At 43.5% G+C, this 15,469-nt stretch overlaps 1 protein-coding gene across 1 annotated transcript in view; it reads right to left on the bottom strand.

Annotated features, from left to right (window-relative positions):
• Nucleotides 1-3,907: 3,907 nt before the first annotated feature.
• SS18L2 (SS18 like 2) overlaps nt 3,908-15,469 on the bottom strand; it is a 389,778-nt gene continuing 378,216 nt past the window's right edge. The window contains exon 6 of the mRNA XM_044081243.1: nt 3,908-4,383. The gene's annotated coding sequence lies outside the window, so the exon portion shown is untranslated. The remainder of the gene's footprint in view (nt 4,384-15,469) is intronic.

Here is a 15,469-nt window from a genome sequence, read left to right as displayed (position 1 = left end):
TAATATCTAAAATTATTACATATAAAAGTTTACGTTTACTTATGGAATTCTTGTTCAAAAGCTATATTTTTGCAGAAATTTGTCTTGTAACAATAGTCGAAGTACTGAGTGGAGATTTTTTTATTCGTAGTGGGATATGGTGTTACCTATTCGCCTTTTGAGTGACAGTGTATGGTTAGCAGTCCTTTTGAGTGACAGTGTATGGCTATCAGTGTGTGTAATTTTTTTCCCATATCTACAAAGCTATGTTGCTGGAGCCACTTTTGGGCAAGAAATGTTCTTAGATGCAAGCCAGAGTGACTGCACATTATTTATACTGCCATCGGTCTTGTGCTGCTGTCAGTGGGTATTCATTGTGCATAGTCCAAACTAGGTTCATACTGGGATGGAGTATTTTTTTTTTTTTAATACTTTACATTTTTATATGCCCAAACAAGAGAAACTGGATAAGGAAATTGAAAATGTTTTAGTAGTTTTAGGTTTGTATGCTTTTGTTAGTGTCTTGTTTTTCCATCTTGGTTACAAAGACAATTCTTCTCTCTCTGCAGTTTGCTGAGCAACTTTTGCCTGACTAGCGCAGATATCTGGAATGCAATCTCCTAAAATGCCGTTCGAGCTTTCATACACCCAAGCAGGCACTTCTACATTCATACACACACTCTGCATTCATTCATTTACCGATCACTCTCCCATACACACATGCAGGCACTTCTATATACATACACACACACTTCATTCTCTCTGCACACACTTGCAATCAGTGCACAAAAATACACAAGAATCAAACCCACTACCCTAGCCTACATAATGTCAGCTTACCTTACCACAGGCTAAATGAATTCAGCAGTAAGAAGCAGTTCTTGTCATCAGCAGAAGAAAAAACACGAGACCTTCAAAGCAAAAACCGCGAAACATGTGCCTCTGATTCTGATCAGTAAATAGAGGAATCTAGCAGCAGGCAGAATCTGCAAATATCAGAAAAAAGAAAGGAAATATCTGCTGCTGCACCCTCTATTTATTCAGGGAGAACAAAAGAAATTTAGATTTGGGGTGGAGGAGTTATACAAGTGGTGGCTTGGACTGCAATAATCTGATTGGCTGCCACCACTTGCATAATCGACCGCTTTACAAGCTGATTTTCTTCAAAAACTTCAATGTGAGTAGCATGTAAAAACACACTGAATCATAAGTATATGATGTAAAGAACAAGTTAGACTAAGCATGTTTTACATGCTGCTCACATTGAAAATCTACATTGCAGTTTGTCACGTCAGTGGAAGGTACTCGGTGGTAACAGCTTGCAATTCCTATAGTCTCACAGCGCACTCGGGTGTTAAGCACAGAGGTGCTGTGAGACGGTACTCGGGGTTAATGAGTTAAAACCCATTTGTCCTGAGTAATCAGTTCCCAGTTTTTTGCATGGAGGGCGATCTTTCCCCCTAAGGGAGCAGGCAGTTGAGCAGGGCTTGAAAGGGTTAAGTCATTGTGACATTTTTCCATGGGGGGGGGGGGGGGTGTCTTACTACTTCCAGCTTTGGACATGGGAGACTCCCACTGCTTAGGCCTGTGTGTACCTTGAGCCTGTAGCCTAGGTGGTCTGCTGTTCCTGGGTTTGGACTGAAGGCCTGGAAGAGACTGGAAAGGACCAATTCTTAGAAGGCCAATGCCTACTAAATCTGGGAGGCTGTACTTGCAGGAAATCTTTAACAGTTTGCATAGATTTAGCTTTTTCCTCCATCTTTTTAAAGACTTCTAATTTGTTGCCAAACAGGCGGTCTTGGTTTAAGGGAGCATCCAGTAATTTAGCTTTAACATGATCTGGCAAGTTTTGCTCCTTAAGCCAAGCATGCCTTCCAAGTACAGACCCAGTGACAGCAGCCCTGCAAGATGCTTCTGAAGAGTCAAAACCACACTGCAAAGTATGTTTACCAACTTGTTCATCATAATGCATTAAATCCTGTAATTCTTTATGTTCAGCGCAGTCAGAAATCTACATCAGTTTCTGTTTAAGTAGTCCTATAATATGCTGCTGATACTTTAACATATGAAACTGGCAATTTAAGGCCCTAATGGCCAAAGTAGCAGAAGTGTATACCTTCTTACCCCATCTGTCAAAGGCCCTGGGATCTCTATCAGATGGGGTAGGGTTTTTGGCAGCAGTAGCCTTAATGCCTTTTGGTGCTTGGGAAATGGTCTCTGGATCCGCAGTAGGATTCTTGAAGAGGAACTTGTGATTGTCAGGTACTCTAATACCAGTCAGGTTTTCTGGGAGCTGGAGGTAAAGTGTCAGGGGCCAGGCTAGATTCCAAGAAGGCATAATCTACAATGTCCAGAACAGGAGGGATAGCTAAAGGCCTGTGTTGAGGGAAGAGTAAGAATTCCAAGTTTTTTTTTGGAGTCAGAGTAATCCTGACTTTCCCAGAAGAAATGCCCCCTAAGAGTGTGCAAGGTTTCACCAAAAAAAAAATCTACTGGAGAGGAAGCAGAGGGAATGGAATCCTCTGCATCAGAATCCTCATAGGTAGATACGGGCAAATCCTGGTAATCAAAAAAACAGACATTTCAGAATCCTGATCAGAAGAATCTGAAGGAAAATCAGTTCTAGGTCTTTTAGAGGGGGAAGGCTGGCTTCCCCTAATTAAAGTAATAAGGTCTTCAACCATTCGTTTTTTAGGCATATGGGCCTGACCATGCGGTTTGGACGTCTGTTTTCTAGGTGTGGGTCACGTTTTAGGCCTTGATAAAGATGGTGTCTGTTTGAAATGCAAATCTGTAGGCCTGAATACACACTCAGAAGCCGGTGCCTGCACAGCGACTCTGGAACCATCCAAGGTAGAGACAGCCGCAGGTTCCATAGTCGAAGAAGCATCTCGTGGCATACCGGACTCAGAATGGGTCTCAGTAAAGGCCTGCAAATCTGATGTAGCGGGTATCAGGGGCTGGGAAAGCGCCTCAATGAGTACCGGCGAACTGGCGACTAGCTTAACGGAAGCATCAACGGCAGTTTTGGACCTATACAGTCTGCCTCTGTCTTTATCCTTACCTTTTTTCGGAATATCGGTAGTCGGATGGTTTACCAAAGCCATTTCTGAATAGTTATACAGAGTACCAAAATAATTTGCTGCAAAAATAGACAAACGACAAATAGTTCGGGGGTTGAATAAGGCATAAAACCTACAGTGAGAGATGTCGTGGCTTGGGCCTAAGCAAGGAATGCAGTACGAATGAACATCTTTATGAGGTATTTGCTTTCCAAAGACTTCAGTTCTGAAACTCGAAAACGAAAACATTTCAGGAGTCGGCCATCCGGCACTTGCGAACTGCTTCTGCTTCGGGCACCGCACAGCAAGAAAGACTGATGTAATAGCGTTGGCTGCATGTTTTATACCCCTGACGACCTGACGTCATGGAAGGAGAGAGCATCCGATGCAGGAATCCAAGACTTTGATATTCAGGCCGGCTGAGGGCTACCTGCAGGCAGATAACTCAAATGTAATAAGTGCAACAGTGAAACACAAAGAACATCAGGGAAAGGGTCAGTTGGCATGTTTACCTCTCTGGTGGTGTATGCAGCTGACAGAACAATGACCATGTCTATAGCCCATTGCCAGACCTAAACTGTATCCTGCATAAAGGATATAAACATGTGCTACACCATTACCAAAACTCTTTTCATTGTAGTACTTCACGTAAATCACTTTAAATGGGAAAGCGTGTTTGCCTTCTTTGAATTTGTTTTAAAGCTATACAAGAAAAATAACCTCAAAATATTTGACCAATTGCATACACAGATAAAGTTTCAAACATATTAATTCAAAACATGACAAATGAGAAGTGTACTTGCACTTGTTTAAATAAAGGAACTAAAACCTTCAAGGTCTTAAGAAAATGTTCTGAGAACCAGGGCTTAACAGAGAAATTACTGTATTTTTATCACATAAAAATTCTACCATGAATACAAGAATTGGAAGAAAAAACATTTAAACAAGAACAGAAAATAGTGAATCAATAAAAGTCTGAATTCAAATATTGATACAGTCTTTCACATTGCAGACTGTTGAATTCTTGCATTCTTTAGACATATGTGAACTCATCCTCAGGCAGCAAACACTGAATAGGGCACAAACTCTCATGCAGACTAAATTACAGATGACCAACTGATCTTGACATTCGACAGCAATAAATCAACGAAGCATCCTTTCACAGCTAAGCAGCAGCTCCATTCTCAAGTTCAAATCACCAAATTATGAGTCTCGTGGACAGATGCCAATCCAGTATCTTTCATTATTTTGAATCTGTTAACTAGGCAGGGGGACTGGTTCAAGGGCTGTTCAAGTCATAACATGAGCAATTGGAAAAGCTCAGTGACAGCAAACGACAGACCTAACAAAGAATAAAAACAAGTTATATGTAGTATTTCCAGAGCATCACTTAGTAAGCAAAGAAAAGTGTGAAATTTACATGTTTGTACAAAATATTTAAAAAATGTAAAAGTAGGCTCTTAAGCAACTGTTACCATTATTGTTGAACTGTTCTGCAAATCACATATTTATGTACCATTACCCTGAAAGTGCACATGTAAAGTTCCTTAAGGTGTTCCAACAGGTTATGGTAGAATTCAAAGTCTCAACGGTTTCTGGTACAGATAAGATTTTTCCAGCTGAATATTCTGGAAAGTGCCTTCTCCAATCTACAAATCTGAAAGATGATGGTCTGATCAAGGACAGTGTGAAAGATCCCTAACTGAACTGCTCTGCCCTTGTCTTGTTTCAATAAAAAGCTCACTGTTGGACTTGGGCAGTTTCAGTTGCATCTTGCAATGAATGAAAAAGCTGTGTCACTGACTAGTCTTGCCTCTTATAGGTTCATAAGTAGTAGGTACTAGGCTATCAGCCTTGGGGCCTATATAAACCTAGCTAACAAGGTTCCCTGGCTTTTACCACCCTGAGAAATTTTTTCCTGTGCCCCTGTCAAGCAGTGCCGCAGAAGTGATCCCCGGGGTGAATTTTCTATTTCCCAACCAGTCGTCAAGATTTTTCTTAAAAAGAGGGCAAATGAGGAGCTTTGCTTGACATGAATGGGTAGTTTGTTCCAGAGTATGAGAAGTCTCTGGGACAGGAATCTATCGCTCCTGCATGATCTGTTTATTGTGGTGACAAGGTTTAGGTCCCTGGAGCATGTGGTTTGGAGAGATTGGGATTTAAGTGTAGCATGTCCAACAGCTCTGGGTTTGACATAGCTTTGTATGTTAGGCAGAGATAGCCTCAGAGTAAGCGATATGCGATGGAGTAGAGGGGAGTTTTTTGAGAATGCCTGCGTATGACTTCTGTTTGAGGCTGGTAATCCTCTTAGTGAGGTATTTCTGTGGCCTTTCCAATTGTTGTAGGCGTCTTGTGAGATACATGCCAAATGGGGCATTGTACTCTATAATGGGTCTGATGAGGGATGAGTAGAGTGTAACAATGACCTTTTTTTCTAGAGGAGAACCCTTTTGTGATGAGGTGTGCCCTGTAGAAGGATTTCCTGACTAGTGTGGTAATGTGGTTATCAAAGGAGAGACTACTGTCCACCTGTGTCCAGAGGTCTCATCACACTTTGTATTTAGTGAGCTACTGCCTATGTGGTAGTTCATGGGTACAGAGTTTTTCCCAAAGGGGATGACAATGCACTGCTTGGTATTGAGCTTGGAGAGATCCAAGAAGAGGGCTGAGGATAATTTATTATTGTTTTGTTGAAGATTACTACTGTAATTAAAAAAAAGAAAAAGATCAAAACAACCCTCAGTTTATTTATACCTGCCCAGAACTTCTATTGCACCTGGGACAAACCATCACTCCAACCCACGCAGCCCCTATTGATAAACCACCTGTGGAAGTCTCAAACACCAATACTTTCCTTCACTGAGACTATCCAAGCCCTAGGAATCCAGCTACCTCCAAGCTGCCCTGGCTCAGAGTCCACCACTCCCTGTACCCAACTCTCCTTTAGCTTCTTATCCATACCCTCATCAAAAAATTAAAACCCACCACACTATCAGCTGATCTTCTCCTCACTGAGTATCTACAAAAAGCTGCCGATGCCATAGCATACCCCATCTCCATACTAATTAATAGAACCATAACAGAAGCCATCATCCCCTCTATCTGGAAAATATCCCACGTGATACCACTCCACAAAGGCGACAAGCTCCACTGTACTAATTTCAGACCAATAGCTATACTGCCACCACTGGCTAAAATCATGGAAAAATGTATCCATAGACAATTGCTACACCACTTAATTCAAAACAATCTCATGGCAAACTCTCAGCATGGTTTCAGGCTTCACAGTACCAACTCAGCCCTCCTAGCCTTCTCTAATGCCATACCCTAACTGTAATAATAATAATAATAATAATAAAAGTTATCCTCAGCCCTCTTCTTGGCTCTCTCAAAGGCTTTTGATATGGTCGATCACCAGCTACTAATCCACACCCTGAAAACAATTTGCTTAGATAATAAAGCTCTTCAATGGTTCAAATCTTATCCGAGTGGTAGACAACAGGCCGTCCTATGGCAGAACAAACTAACTTCCTACTACTCTCGACTCTTCTCTACGCATCCCCTCTACTCACCAACTTAAGCAAAACTGATCTTAAACTCTCTAGCTGTTACAATCACATTGCCAGATTTGCCACCAGGATGCCCTTCAGGACACATCACTGTAACAACCTAAACTATCTTGGGTGGTTAGAACTGCCCAGCCTAATTCAGTACAATCAACTTATAATGGCACAAAGTATTTAACCAACCTGACAATACACCCACACTTAAAAACATTAACCCCTACAACAATCTCAGACCACTTCGCTCTTCAAAACTAGTAATTCAGCTGGTGTCTGTTTGCCAACTCTACAGGCAGAACTTGGTACTCTCTCCCCCACTGACATCACCCTAGAATCCACCCTGAGTCAATTTAAGAAAAGACTAACAGTATTTGAAACTAAACTGGCTATTGTCCTTGTACCAAGCCTGACTAACTCTCCTTATGATGGAATCTAATTATTTCTACTGCAATTCAGATATGTCGTAAAATTCTAGGTCTTTTACCTTGTGAATTCCTAACCTCTGGAAATTGTATAACTTGCTTATATAGAGAGATTGTAAACAGTGTTCAACCTGAACCATGTCATTTCTGTTTGTACCTTGGAGCTTTTCTCCCCAGGCCTCCGCTGCAAATGGACATGTATCCAGTTGGACTATCCTGGTCAACAAGTGTAAAATAAATAAATAAAAAGTACAGTTTTGTACCTACCATAAATGTAGATGTCCGAACAGGAATGCATCTGCAGTCCTTACAAATGGGTTGTCCTGTCGTCAGGCAGCCCTTCGGTCGGCCGGATTCCAAAGTCTGGGTCTGGCCTCGGCTGGTGTCGCACTTCACCCGATGTCATAGCTGCAGTTCTTCGGGTATAAAGGCATCAGCCGACGCCATTTTCCTCAGTGTTTTTTGCCCCAGATGCCAGTTGCCCTCTTGGATAGCTAAATTTTGGATAAATGCCAATGTTTCCAAATAGTAGAAGGCAAACACAAAAAATAAGCATGTATGTACATATATACAAACAAATACACCATAAGAGATCCCCCCCCAGCTAGCTATTAGATGGGCAAGTACCCTAGGAATACCACAGAGGGGAAGGAGGGTGGGTAATCCTGACTGCAGATGCATTCCTGTTCGGACATCTACATTTATGGTAGGTACAAAACTGTACTATGTCCTTCAAGGATGCATCTGCAGTCCTTACAAATGGGTAGAATACCATAGGCAAACTAGGGGAGGAGGAAGAAGAAATTATGGTGTAGTTAGGATCCCTTGCAAAACAGCAGTGGCAAACCCTGCTCGGGATCTAGAGTATAAAGGTAAGTTATAATGCTTGGCAAATGTATGCACGGAGGTCCAAGTAGCAGCCTCTATAATGTCCTTGGTAGCCACTCCTCGTAAGAAAGCTGTGGTAGTGGCTGTAGCCCTTGTAGAATGAGGCCTTATGTTCTGTGGAGTTTGCTTTCCATGGTAGGAGTAACAGAATCTGATGCAATTTCCTATCCACTTGGAGATTGTCTGTTTTGAAATTGCTTTTCCTTCCCTTCCTGTTGCATATGCTACCAGAAGCTGGTCAGTTTTTCTATTGCCCTTGGTTCTGTCCAGGTAGTAGCGCAACTGTCTATGTACATCCAAAGTATGCAGCAGTCTTTCCCTCCTGTTCTGTGGATTGGGGAAGAAGGTAGGTAGGTGGATAGCCTGGTTTAAAGACACTCTGGATACCACCTTAGGCATAAATGTAGGATTTGTTCTCATGGACACTCTGTCTTGATGGAAGATTAGGAAGGCTTGTACTGCCATTAAAGCCTGTAGCTCAGAAACCCTTCTTGCTGAGGTAATTGCCAGCAGAAAAGCAGTTTTCCAGGATAGGTGTTGAAGATCTGCTGTTGCTGCTGGTTGAAAGGGGAGTGTCAATTTTTCTAGCACAAAGTTCAAGTCCCATGCTGGTAATGGTGGTTTCCTAGGAGGTTTTACATTTTAATTCCTCTCAGAAACTGCCTGAGTAGAGGATGCGAGAAGACAGGGGGATCGAAGCTGTATTCTGCAAAAATAGCTGATGCATGTATCTTGATGGAGGAATAGGACAGGCCTGTATGGAACAGCTCTGCCAAATACTCCAGGATGTTGGCAATGTCTACCTTTGACACATCTTTTCCCCTTTCAGTACTCCAAATGAGAAATCTTTTCCATTTTCCTGCATAGTTCCTTCTTGTTGAAGGTCTGCGGGCCTCAAGGATAATGTCTTTAACCCTTTGGGATAAATCTGGGTTAGTTGCTCTTATGTAATGTTCCAGGCAGTCAGCTGCAGGGTTTTCAGGTTTGGATGCAGGGTGTTGTAGCCGCTCTGAGTTAACAGCAAAGGAATCAGGGGTAGTGTCCACATTTGCCCCCGAGATATGCTCCTCAGTAATGGGTACCAAAGTTGTCTTGGCCAGTCTGGAGCTATCAGAATGATCCTTGGACGTTCCTCTTTGATTTTCAAAAGCACCTTGTGCATCAAAGGAAGAGGTGGGAATGCATATGCTGTCAGGCCTTTCCAACTGAAGGATAGAGAGTCCACCTTCCAAGCAAGTGGGTGGTACGTCCTTGTGCAGAATTTCTTGAGCTGGTGATTGAGTGGGGATGCAAATAGGTCTATTTGTGGCAGTCCCCATTTCCTTGTGATGGCCTTGAAGATGTCCGGGTGTAGCATCCATTCGTGAGCATCCGAGGTAGTTCTGCTTAATATGTCTGCTAGGATGTTTTCTTTTCCCGGTACAAAAATTGCTTGTAACTGAATGTTGTAGCTCAGAGCCATATTCCATAGGTCCAGTGCCATCCGACATAGAGGGTATGAATGAGTGCCTCCCTGTTTGTTGATGTACCACATGACTGTGGTGTTGTCTGTCCTTATCATCAACTGCCCTTCTGGGAGGAATGGTCTGAAATTCTGGATTGCTAGTTTTACTGCCAGCATTTCCTTTTGATTTATGTGCAGGTGCAGCTGATCTGGAGTCCATAAGCCTTGTATGCACTTGTCCAGCAAGTGGGCCCCCCAACCGAGGTCTGAGGCGTCCGTTGTGATGGTTTGGCTTGGTTGAATGCTGTGGAAGGGCAAACCTGGGTTTGACTGGCATGCCTGAGCCCACCATAGGAACTCTTGTTTCAGGCATGGGATTAGTGGTATTTCGGTTTCTAGGCTGTGCCTGTGTTGAGACCATAAATTCTTCAGGTACCACTGTAGCTTTCTCATATGCAGTCTAGCATGAGGGACCAGGATTATGCAGGATGCCATGAAGCCCAAGGCCTGCAGTACTTTCCTTGCTGTTAGTTTGTTCTGCTTTGTTAATGCCAAGAAGTAGAGAGGAAGTTGTTCTTGTTTTTCTGCAGTTAGGAATACCATCTGTTTTACTGTGTCCAACTCTGCACCTAAGAAGGTTATTCTTTGGGATGGTATCAGTCTTGATTTTTTCATATTGACTGTATATCCCAGGGCTTGCAGTAAGCAAATGACTCTTTGTAAGTCTTCTGTTAGCTTGTTTTTGTTGTCCGCTTGTATCAGGCAGTCGTCCAGGTATGGATATATTTGGATTCCCTGAAGCCTGCAGTGAGCGATTACTGATGCCAGGCATTTCGTGAACACTCTGGGCGCAGTAGATAAGCCAAAGGGCAATGCTGAGAATTGATAATGCTCTGATCCTGCAAGAAATCTGAGGTATCTTCTGCAATTTGGTCATATGGGGACGTGCAGGTATGCCTCCTTGAGATCTAGAGTCACCAGCCCAGCATGGGAAGAAGTTGCTGTAGGGTCAGCATTTTGAATTTTGGAACAATGATGAATGTGTTTAAAGCGGACAGGTCGAGAATAGGCCTCCAATTTTTCTCTTTTCTTGGTACCAGGAAGAGTCTGGAGTAAAATCCCTTTCCTTGTTCCATAGATGGTACCCTTTCCACAGCTCTCATCTTTACTAATTGAGCTATTTGTTTTAGAGCTTCTGTCTTTTGATTTGGTGGTAGGTTTGGCATTCCTCTTTTTCCTGGTAAAGTATGGAAATGAAACCTGTAGCCTTGGTCTATAGTTTGCAAAATCCACTTGTCTCTTGTGATGTAGTGCCAGTTTTTTGAAAATAAGGCTAACTTTCCGCCTAAGGGTGCTGCTATTTGTTCCCTGGTAGGCGGTGCCAGAGCCAAGTCACTGTGATTGCCCTGTTGCAGTGGTAGTAGTTGTGTCTGTGCCTCGCTGGTTGTTAACCTTGCCACTGGCGTCCCCTGTAGGCACCTCCTCTGGATTGGTTTCTGCCTCTTGAACGCCTATTCCTGCCTCTCTGTGTTTTAGAGGAGTCTGGAAAGGACCAATTTTTGGAAGGCCAGTTCCTGCTAAACCTTGGAGGCTGAACCTGTAGGGAATCTTTCACTGTTTGTACAGATTTTGCCTTCTCTTCCATTTTCTTCAGTACCTGCTGAGCAGGAGAACCAAATAAACTGACCTTATCCATAGGAGCATCTAATAGTTTTGCTTTAACATGATCCGGCAAGACATGTTCTTTCAACCATGCATGCCTTCTTATAACTGTGCCAGTCATGGCTGATCTAAAGGAAGCCTCCAGTGCATCATAGCCACATTTTAAAGAATGGTTACTAACCTGTTGAATGTTATGCACCATTTCTAGAACATTTTTCTTATCTAAAGAATCATCAGAGGATAGTTTCTTAGTTAACTGATCAAGCATAAACTCCTGGTATTGGATCATATGAAACTGACAGTTCAATGCCCTAGCTGAGAGAGTAGCAGAGGTGTATACTTTTTTACCCCATCTCTCTAAGGACCTGGATTCCCTTTCAGAGGGGAGAGGATTTTTAACTGAGGTCGAAGCTACTGCCTTAGGCCCCTGGGAGATAGTCTCGGGATCTGCAAAAGGAGCCTTGTATAAATGGTGATGTGTGTCCGGGACCCTGTAGAACCTATCGGGCTTAGCAGGGGCTGGAGGCAAAGTATCAGGAGCAGTGCAAGCATCATTAAATGCATCATCTACAACAGGAAGAACTGGAGGTATAGCTAAAGGCCTATGTTGAGGTAAATGCAAAAAAGTCCTAAGCCTTTTCCTTGAATCTGAGAAATTTTGCCCCTGCCATTGAAATTGCTCTCTCATGGCATGTAAGGTTTCCCCAAAGGAAAATTCCTCTGGTGGAGAGGCAGAAGGAATCGATTCCTCAGCATCGGAGTCTTCATAAGAAGAAAAAGGAGCCTCTGGATGGTCTGTATTGTCTGAATCATCAGAAGAATCATCTGAGGACACTGGCTCAGGGGGCTCTACTCTAGGTCTCTTTTCTGAAGGAGGTTGAGAGGCCCTGTCTGGATGAGGTTGGGATCCCCTTATTAAAGAGATGAGATCCTCTGCCAGAGTAAGCATTTGGGAACTGGAACTGGGCCTGTGAGAGGGGGGCTTAACAGGCACAGACTTAGAAGTTTTGGCTGCTTTAGCCCTGGCAAAGGCCTTTATGGACATGGCTGCAGGCGGCCTAGCAGCACCACGTGCAGGGGTTGAAACATCCAAAGGGATGGTGTCCGATAATTCTTGTGAAACCACAGTAGCAGGTTGAATTTCAGAGGCCGATTCAACCAGGTTAGAAGGGGCCTCGGTAGTAGTCATGGATTCGCTGAAGATAGAACCGTTGCTCGGTTTCGCCGAAACCGAGACACTCGCGGCTTGCTTAACCGCGGTTTCGGCCGAAACCGCGGACCGTGAATGTCAGTCCTTTTCTTTGCGTTTCTTAACAACTTGTGAAGTCGGAGGATCCGACGGCATTATGTACGCAAAAACTGAGCCGAAAAACTGTTCAGCAAACTCCGACCGACGTCTAAGCGTCCGTCGGTTAAAAGAAGCACAGGCTAAACAAGCTGCTACGTCGTGGTCTGGGCCTAAACAAGGTAAGCAGTAAGAGTGGAAATCTTTATGAGGTATTTGTTTCCCACAAGTTACAGTTATTCACTTTTTCTGACATCGGCTGAGGCAAGAAAGAGTCCCTAACGGGGTACTTAGCTTTTTAGAAGTCTTCGAAATAGTATTCGGTAGTAGTAATCTCTGGATCTGACCGACAGGCACTTGCGAACAGCTTCTGCTTCGGGCGCCACGCGGCAAGAAAGACTGGGGAAAATGGCGTCGGCTGATGCCTTTATACCCGAAGAACTGCAGCTATGACGTCGGGTGAAGTGCGACACCAGCCGAGGCCAGACCCAGACTTTGGAATCCGGCCGACCGAAGGGCTGCCTGATGACAGGACAACCCATTTGTAAGGACTGCAGATGCATCCTTGAAGGACATTAAATAAATGACTGACATCAAACATCTGTCTCCAAGGTCCCTTTGTAGAATGTCTACATCATTAGGTGATTTGATTCTGGCTCCCAGTTTGCAGTCATCTGCAAACTTTGTTAGCCAAAGACCTTCTGTTTTGGTCTGCACTTCACAGAAGTAGATGCCGAACAGGAGAGGACCCAGGACTGAACCCTGTGGTATTCCACTCGTCACTGGTCTAAAGTCAGACTTGGAGTTGGCTACTTTTACTGTGTGGGTTCTGTCAGTGAGCCAGTTGGTCTTGTGACATAGGGATTTATGCTCAGTTTAGTGAGTTTATCTATAATTCCAGAGTGGGGGGTGGTATCAAAATCCTTGGCGAGGTCAAGATAGGCTGTGTGTAACTACCTTGTCTACGGCTCTAGTGACTGCTTCAAAGATGTCAATCAGGTTTAGTAGACATGATCTACCTTTTACAAACCCAAACTAAGTGGAGTAAAGGGTTTGGAGGTTACCCATGTCTTTGTTTATAAGCTCCAAGATGACATGTTCCATGTCCTTGCAAACCAGGCTTGTCAGGCTAATGGGGCGGTAGTTTCCGGGGTCTGTGGTGGCAACCCCTTTGTGGAGTGGGATAACAGTCACTGTGTGGCATTCAGTAGGCACATAGCCTGAGTTGAGGCTATGATTTAACATGGTACTTAGGTGGGGTGCCAGTTCATTCTGTAGTTCGTGCAGTACGCAGCCTGGAATGTTGTCTGGTCCCATGGATGCGGTGTTCTTGGCTTTGCTGAGTGCGATCTTTATTTGTTCATCCGTGATTACAGGGGCTTTGCATTCTTCCGGTATTAAGATGGGCCCTGTGGAGGGTGAGAGGGGGGTAAACTTAGCACTGAACCTGTCTGCCAGGATGTTGGCAATATCGATTGGTTCTGTATATTTAGTGCCATTGTGCTGTAGCTCAGAGCAGATCTGAGTATTGCCATTGAGATTTATGACACAGCTGTAGAATGATTTGTGGTTGTCTTTGGAATCAGTGGCGATTTTATTTTCATAACTGATTTTATTTTCATAACTGGCTTTGGAGGATTTTATGAGGGATCTCATCTTCTTGCTGAGGCTGACCAGGGAAGTTCCTCCACTCGGGATTTTACTCTTTTTTGCAACAGCTTCTTCCTTTTGTTCTACAGTTTATGGCAGGGGACCACCAGATTGGCTTTTTTTTTTTTTTTTTGGAGGATAGCGTCTTGGTTCTGTTGGGGATGGCACGATCCATGCACTTGTGATCTTTGCCACTTCTGTCTTAAGAAGCATGAAGTTGGCTTTGGAATAGTTTTTGAGGGTGGTTTCCCTAATGGGGGAGGGGTGGGATATGGATGTCTAGGGTGATTAGCTTGTCGTCAGATCTGACCAGCGAGGAGTTGACTCCTGGAGTGAAATACCGGTTACCCATATTGGTAACTTCCAGGTCCAGGATACTGCTGCACCTGGTGGGGGTTATGGACAAGCTGATCCAAGGCATTGTAATTTATGAATTTCAGAAAACGTTGAGCGAATGAGTTGGTACATGTGTAGTTTTCCCAGTTAATGATGGGGTAGATGAAATCGCCCATAATTAAGGTATTGAGTTGTATCTTAATATTGTCCAGTATTTTAAGAAATGAAGAGTGGGAATCCTGGGGGATCTGTAAAGTACAGTTGTGTATACTTACCATAAATATAGATGTTTGAGTGTATTCACTGTTACAGTCATTACATTTGGGTAATCTGCTGGCAGGTTGCCCTCAGACAGCCTGATTAACAAAGTCTTGGATCCTGCGTCGGTTGTCCCTTCTACCATGACGTCAGGTCGTCCAGGGGTATAAAATATGCAGCAGACGCCATTACATTAGTTTTTCTAGCCCCAGATGTCAGGTGCCCTCCAAATGGGGAGCAAAATATATACAAATAATTTAAAACACAAAAATATACCTCCAAACAAAAGCAAATACACCAAAAGGCTTTTAAGTGTAGTAAAAGAAAGGAGAGGCATAGTAAGAGAAAAAAAACAGGGGGCTGGAGGGAGGGTAACCAGGACTGAAAACGTGAATACATTCTAACATCTACATTTATGGCAAGTGTACACAACTGTACTATGTTCGTCCTGTTTCACTGTTGAAGTCATTACATTTGGGTAGAATCCCAAAGCTATGGTTGGGAGGATGGATTTATACAGCATTAGGACCAGCTATATGGCCCTGCAAAACAGCAGTGGCAAAGCCAGCTCTGGATTTAGAGAAAATTGCTAAATGATGGTGCTTGGTGAAAGTATGAACTGAACTCCAGGTAGCAGCTTCTAGAATATCCCTGGTAGGAACACCTCTGAGAAAGGCTGTAGAAGTAGATGCAGCCCTGATGGAATGGGATCAGATTCCCTGGGGAATAGGTTTTCCAAGGTGCTTATAGCAATAATGAATACAATGGCTTATCCATTTGGAAATGGTTTGCTTTGAAATAGCCTTTCCCTCTGCCCCTGCAGCAAATGCTACCAGCAGTTCAGATTTTCTTCGAGATTTAGTCCTGTCCAAGTAAAATCCAAGTTGTCTGTGTACATCCAATGAATGCAGAATCCGCTC

The sequence above is a fragment of the Protopterus annectens genome, chromosome 8.part0, assembly GCF_019279795.1.
Source record: "Protopterus annectens isolate FY-2018-M chromosome 8.part0, PAN1.0, whole genome shotgun sequence".
NCBI lineage: Eukaryota > Metazoa > Chordata > Ceratodontiformes > Protopteridae > Protopterus > Protopterus annectens.
Note: the sequence above shows the minus strand (reverse complement) of the source record. Positions and strands in the feature narration are given on the sequence as shown.